Source organism: Sinohyriopsis cumingii, chromosome 2 (assembly GCF_028554795.1).
Source record: "Sinohyriopsis cumingii isolate HCF-2022 chromosome 2, ASM2855479v2, whole genome shotgun sequence".
Classification (NCBI taxonomy): Eukaryota; Metazoa; Mollusca; class Bivalvia; order Unionida; family Unionidae; genus Sinohyriopsis; species Sinohyriopsis cumingii.
In genome coordinates this window covers 55,297,077-55,304,690 of record NC_142962.1, presented here as the reverse complement: position 1 = coordinate 55,304,690, position 7,614 = coordinate 55,297,077, and the positions used below count along the sequence as shown (strand labels likewise).

General features: G+C 31.7%; 1 long non-coding RNA gene across 2 annotated transcripts; it reads right to left on the bottom strand.

Annotated features, from left to right (window-relative positions):
• Nucleotides 1-1,389: 1,389 nt before the first annotated feature.
• LOC149804903 (uncharacterized) lies at nucleotides 1,390-5,507 on the bottom strand. Of its 2 annotated transcripts, XR_016414679.1 has the most exons (5): nucleotides 5,356-5,507; nucleotides 4,839-4,853; nucleotides 3,980-4,009; nucleotides 3,225-3,267; nucleotides 1,390-1,899 (listed from the first exon to the last, which is right to left on the bottom strand). It is a non-coding gene; the product is annotated as an uncharacterized LOC149804903 (long non-coding RNA). The 2 variants fall into 2 exon arrangements; XR_016414683.1 differs by lacking the exon at nucleotides 4,839-4,853.
• Between the last annotated feature and the right edge of the window lie 2,107 nt (nucleotides 5,508-7,614).

Below are 7,614 nucleotides of genomic sequence, written 5' to 3'. Positions count from 1 at the left end.
TTGACCTGTTGTGACCGAATAGAGTTTTATTTTATATTTTCTTCAACTTATTTGCACTCTAAAAGATTATTATTGCCCCTTGAGAATATTTCAGTGCTCATACAGAGATTTTGGACAAAGAGATCTTATGAAAGTTTAAAGGGAATTAAAAGAAAAAACGGATCATTTTCTGTTATTTCACAAAGAACTGTAGACGCATCAATGTTATAAAGATGACAGTATACGTTATCGCATTCCAATATGGATTTCATCGGCATGACTGTATGCATGTATGTAAGTTAGTATGTATGTAGGTTAGCATGTATGCATATAAGTATGTATGTACGTACGTATGTATGTATGTATGCATGTATGTATGTATGTGTGTATGTGTGTACGTGTGTACGTATGTATGTATGTATGTATGTATGTATGTATGTATGTATGTATGTATGTATGTATGCATGCATGTATATATGTATGTATGTATGTATTTATATACGTTTGTTTGTATGTATGCATGCATGCATGTATGTATGTATGCATGTATGTATATATGCATGTATGTATGTATGCATATATGTATGTATGTATTTAATTTTGTAACTATGTATGTATGTATCTATTTATATGTTTGTTTGTATGCATGTACGTTTGTATGTTTGTATATATCTGTGTATGTATGCATGTATGTATGTATGTATGTATGTATGTATGTATGTGTGTGTGTTTCAACAGTTTTAACAGGAATGGAAACTTGATCGTTTTGATAGTGCGATGTCAGATTCGTGCGTTCGTGGAATATATCAGGGTTACCTAGCTATAAAGCATATGGACTAATTTTTGTTTATATTGTAAACAGTTATATGAAAGATATTTTGTAATCGATAGATATAAATGTATGTCATCATCAAGCAGTTAGCAAATATAAATATGCATCTAACCGAGCTACCTTCTTAGGGGCCGAAAATTCTAGCTCATCACATCACCACTGTTTTGTACACAAACACCTATCCGGAACAGGCAAAGACAAATCCTCTTCCACCATGAACGTTCTCTCCAACACACAATCTTTCTAAATAATCATAAGTCTCACCCTCCCTACTATCTCGTTGCTGTTAGTTTTGGCTTTTTAACTTATACCATACCTGATTATAAGATTTATTTGAACGTTCCCCTCAATCATTGAACACGTGCCACATTTACACACACCCCTCAATGTTTTTAAATCTTGACACACACGCATCTCTACTTTTTCTGTTTATCTCTGAAGCATCAAGGCCTTATATAATGTTTGTTTTTACGGCTTTATACGAAAACTCCACCAAGGAAGAATTGTCTGGTGTTTTCAGCATTCGTATACCATTTGTTATATAATTGCAAAATATATATGAAAACACAATACAATCAAATGTTTTCAAGCATTTAATGTGTATATAACAATAGAACATTTATTGAAACAATTCAGTTTGAAGAAAATGTTGTATGGGTTCTACATGATTTTTTTAAAGGAGCCCATTTAATGTTGTTCTGTATTTTATTTTAACAAAGGAAACCTTACTGTATATATATCATTTTATTGCAAAATGGGAATATCCGTTTTAAGTGCTATACACTGCGAGAGTGGATGTGGATCGAGAAAGTTCGCATTTTAAAGCGACATAACATACGAATAAATGTCAGATTTTCGTATCGTAAAATTCTCCAATATTTTCTTTTCAATTCAGCTAAACAGTTAAATATCTCAAATGTCATCTTCATATTTCATCAAAAAGACATTGCAAAATAGGAAAATATATGTAAAGCGTCATGGGATGATTACATAAGTTAGAAGAACAAATGCAGATTAGTTGCATGATGTGTTGTACTCATTGGACAAATTAAGTCACAGTCCGTGATGGCCCATACACTTCTTCCAGCCTGAAAACAAAAATGAATAAGAACATTCTCCTCTAAAGTATATCATTCACACACAGAAACAGAAGTGTATTTATATGTATATATGTATATATATATCTATGTATATACATACATATATATATATATATATATATATATATATATATATATATATATATATATATATATATATATATATATATATATATATATATCGATACATACGATAGTGTATCTAAAGAAAAAAATTAAAACGTCATCTTGTAAACTCTTTTCATATGATGAGAAAGTTTCGTGTTTTCTTAATTTTCGCTAATTAGGTAGAAATAAATAAGAAGAGGAAAGAAAGAATAGCGCAAATACCAAATTTTTTAAAACAAATGGGAAAACAACTTCTGTAACTAATGAATTTAGTCCTAAGAGACATGTGTTCATTTAAAACGATTTAAACTGTATCGAGTGGCTGTCATTTAATTCTCAAAAAATTTTTTCACAGCAACTATTCTAAGACATATTTTGGATTTTTGCACTGAACATTTAATCTTATCTCTATATCATCATATTTTCAAAAGTGACGTTTTGAATAAATATGGAACCGTCATAAAATGATAAAAAAAACAGGATATTTTGTGATTCAAGCGTCCTCTTCCGATAACTAAACATTCTATTACGTATCGGAATAACTTGTTTTGTATTGTTTTCTATGTGTAGCCTATGTTAGAAAATCAAATTGTCAAGCCCAAAAGTAAGGGAAAGCCATATCCAACAATTTTTATTTCTCCAGTACACATTCCAATATCAATTCCATTCAAAACAATTGACATGAACATGTATCCTTTTATTTAAGTAAACCTTCAATGCGTCGCCGTAGACGATTAACCAGCATGGCGTATTGCCTCTCAAATTATTCTTTAGGATGTTTTTGGCAGTAGTTTATACGAAAATCAAAGAAGTGAAGGCCACGATGGGAGCATGCGTTCCTTACATTCTCAGATGTTGACATCAACTTCTGTATCTGCTTTACCAAATTATACTTCAAATGTATGAACGATTCAACCTGTTTGAAATAGGACTGGGAAGTCCATTTTGAAGTATTTCTTTAATGCTTGAAATATATCATGTGTTTAAATAAGCTTAGAAGAAAACCAAATTGTATTCATGCAGCGCTTGTTGAAGACTGATCTTCAGTTCTAGCAGAAAAATGAACGTGTAATCTCTACACCTTGTACATACGAGGTATTTCTGGAATGACCAGATGGGCCACACAGTTGTCATTATGTGTTAAGGAATGGTATGCAAAAAAGTATATAAACAAAATAGTAAATATGTAAATGGTAGAAACTTACTTCGATCAAAAGAAACACCCTGGACCAATACACATTCTCTTCCCTGCAAGGTTAATAAAATATATGAAATAGAATTAGAAACACAATGAACCAAAGTTCAAAAACAAATTACATGGCTTTCACCGGAAGGCTATAAATAATGTATAAATTGTAAAATTGAATAAATACAATTATGACTAACATCTGTACTAAATAACTTACTGGTTACGTTACATATTATTTCATTAATTAATAACATTGAGTTTCGAGAGCCTTTCTGATCGACAAAAAGATCAAATGTATGCAAGTGATTAGTGCTTCCAATGTCGCAGTAACCAAGCAGCCAGCCTGGGTCATATCTGGTACAATAATGTGCTAGGAAATTAAATGTAAATCAATATATCTATGAAACTTTTAGAAAGGTTGGATAATCATGATTCGAGCATTGTCCAGAATGCAACGAAAACTAAACCTAAGTTATATTTGCTAACGAAAAGCTGAACAACGATTAAATATTTATGAATATTAATATCTCCCCAATTCGTCTCAAACTCAACATACACCTGACAATCTTATTTCGCATCATAAACTATTTCCAATAGATATGGTTTTGTACAAATATAATCAAGTCTACATTTTAGAAGATGTATTTCTCGTTTTAGATATGTCATGAAGGGGTGGGGATTGTATATCCTGGCGGATGCCTCGTGTTTCAAGATAGCAATTCTCGATAGGACAAATACTAGTACTAAAGTTTACATGTTGTAAATACTCACCGCCCTTTGCTGGAACCCCTTCGTTCTTGGCTGAAATAAGTAAAACACATTTTTATCATATGAAACCTTTAAATAATCAAAGAGATGTGCCATATAATCAAAAACAAACCTACAATCAATAAATAAATGAATATTTCACACAACAGAAAATGAATTATTATCAGAGAGATAGTACTACACCATTTAGGCAATAGCACCACCAACAGATCAGCGCTTGTTTCGAAAATAACATGCACAGTTAATAGGTTTATATCTAAATGGCAACGAGCAGCAATGACATAAATGGTCCTCGTTTTCCAAATTAATAAAATATGCTTGCTCGAAGATGTTACATGACAAATTCTTGCTTGTAATATTCTATTCCTTATCGATGCGTTTTCTTCAGTGAGAGATGACAAATACAATGCAATCAGAACAAAACTTTTCATCATGCCACGGTGTGTTCATCGTTTTATAAAATTTAGGAATCTGTCAAAAGCATGTCTGTCATCGTAATATAAAATACCCAAACATGTATCAATGAGAATAAAGTTGACTTAAACACGATAATGTTACAATTCTTTTAGATTTTCTTTTGTCCCCAGGCCGGATTAATTTAATTAGATAATGTATCCTTATCAGTTAAAACTCTTACATTTCGTAGACTCATTTCAGAAAGAAAGTCTTAAAGAGACCATTTCAAGCAATGTTGTTTATAATTTTAACGTCTCAAAGTTCAATGATGCTTTAAATTTATCATTTGCTTAGCATATCTAGTGTAGCTTCTTCCCTAATCTTTTTACATTTGATGCGATAAAACATTTATTCACAGAGGGAAACAAATATTAATTTTATTACTGAAAACAAAGGGTTTTCTTACCCTCAGCACCCAGACCTAAAATGGAGCAAAAACAAAAGGAAGCATATTAATAAAAAGAAATATAACGGCGAGAAATATTTTTATCAATAACAAATGATACTAAGCCTATGTGAACCAATGAATTTGTTATTTACATTATCATGTTTAATAATTATTCTTTACTCGAAAAGTGAAGATATTACACAATGCCTCGAAAACCTAGTGCTATCCTTGAGTTAAACTTGTATCTTGCCTCTGGGGCTTGAAATGTCTTGTTTAAGCTCAAGTTTCACTGCATTGAACTATCATGTGCATGATCAGTATTTCATTAAATGTCTTTGGTGTTCTTCTGATATACATTGGGCGACTGGAATATCTCATGAATTCAGTGATGCTACTGGAAATTGTTATGAATCTTAAAATGCCTATGATGTATAATGTCCTTTTAGAAGCTGTGTGTGTGTATGTCTGTGTGTCTGTGTGTGTGTGTGTGTGTGTGTGTGTTTCGAGTGGAAAAGTTAGAAAGAGTTATCCGTACCTTGAGCATCCACTGCTCCATTGTCAACTGCTCCTGATTCTACGGTGCCCATCATCGTGGCAGTCATGCACAGGATGACACAAAGGAACACTGTCAGTCCTCTCATTTCTGGTTCACTATGGCTTTTATCTATTCTGCCTCTACAGCTGGCGTACAACTCCTTACAAGAGTTTGTTCTCCTTCTATTTATACCCGGGTCATAAACATTTGACACACCCTATACCCAAACAGTTACTATACGGCTAATAATTGACATCATATAAATCATTGTAATTTATTTCAAGATCCGCCTTCTTTTCAAACGACCGTGTTTTAACATTAGCCTGTTACAGTGAATTGTCCTATTTTACAATTTAAATGCAAATTCTTAAATTATGCGTGTATATGTTAGTAACATCATAAGATAAACTGGATCAAATAACATTCTTTTGACAACCAAAAATAAATGTTTCACTTAAGTGAGCTTAAAAATTATATAATACTCACACTCAGTGATCACAATATGTTTCAATGCCCAGCATGTTACGTTTAATATTTATTTAATTTATTTTTAAAAATGATAACAGTGTAAGATTAAAATGCATAAAAATGCATACAAAATCACTTTAGTAGAAGACTGGACATTCTATTAATGACTAATGATATATCGAAATGTATCAGTGGAAGCAATTGATATTGCTAAAGCCGAGGATCCGATTTCAATGATAGAGCGATGTTATCACATGTGGAGAAACTATCCTTGATAAAACATAAAAAATGAATTGTTTCATATGCATGTTGAGCAACATTTGTTTCAATATTGAGACCTGTTTCATGTCTCTATCTGTTTGTCCGTCTGTATGTCTGTCAGTCTGTATGTCTGTTGGTCTGTATGACAATCTCTCAAAATCAGAACATAACTTTACAAACGAGTCGTTCAGTAACTGGTTTACATTAACTGTTTCTATTAGATCTTCAGTATGAACGAAAAGGTACCTTTTAGATTTGAAAACTAATCAAGCCAATTTTCTTGATTTTAAAAACCTATGGGTATCACTATGAATTGTAAACGAAACTTAAAGAGATATTCTTAACACTCACGTTTGCATCAAACACTTATATCAAGAACACCGGTTAGGATTTCGGATTTATAAAAGAACACATTTGATGGTAGATAATAATACAATGTTTCTTGATGAGTGACTTGAATGGAAAAAGAATTATGTTTAATACGTGCGTGTATAAGATCCACATATTGGAATAATTGACACAATCAGCATGAACCTAATAATGTAACATAACTTTGAATGAAGGTAATTGACCTTACGCGGTACAAATACAAAGGTCACTGATTCACAGCAATTTCACGCGACAAAGAGAATGATGTGTTTTTCTCAAATAGTAAAAATGATTCACGTTAATTTCACACGACTAAAAGAATGATTGTTTTACTCAAATATTAAATATGAGATACTTTTCTCATATAGTAAAAATATATTCACTCATAATGAGACAGATATCATACAATATACCTGTACAGTCCCAAAACACTTGGTATATAACAAGCCCCATAATTAATACACTGCTAAAAGTTTACATGTATAGAGTTACAAAAAACACTCCATCATTAGAATACCTGGTTGCCAGTCACAATGGTCAAACAAACAGTCAATATTACAAATAGGCAACGACCAAGATTTTCTTGTTGATATAAACTTTAAATAACAACAAATATGTTATTTTGTTATGGACAATCATCACAATTCATGCGATCAACTCTACAGAACAACTGTCTCTCTAAATCAAACACATGTTACCTCTGCCTACCCGTTAGATTTTGTATGAGCCACAAATGACCATGCTTCTCTCATGGAACTAAACTTTGTATGAGTAATAACGCATGTGTACTAATGTTTACAGTTATCAGAACAACACAACTGCTAAATGCCTGCCATCGATAATAATCGGGGATTAGAATTACACGAATTGCCAGATTAATGAGAATACGATGGTAGAAAGAATTTATGTTTGCTATGAATTTGGGAAAATACTGTATTTCTGTAAAAAATAAATTGAACTTTGAATTTGAAATAATATTATCGCAAGTGTAAAACAGTATCGAAGGAAATCTATTTTAAACATTGTTCAGTAGCATTTGATTTTAATATGCATGTATTAGAAAACATATCTATATATGTACTCTTTAGACATCTTTATTTTAGAAAAAATATGCAACCAAAGTCATTTCCCTGAAGACAAAAGAACTTGATTTGCATCAAT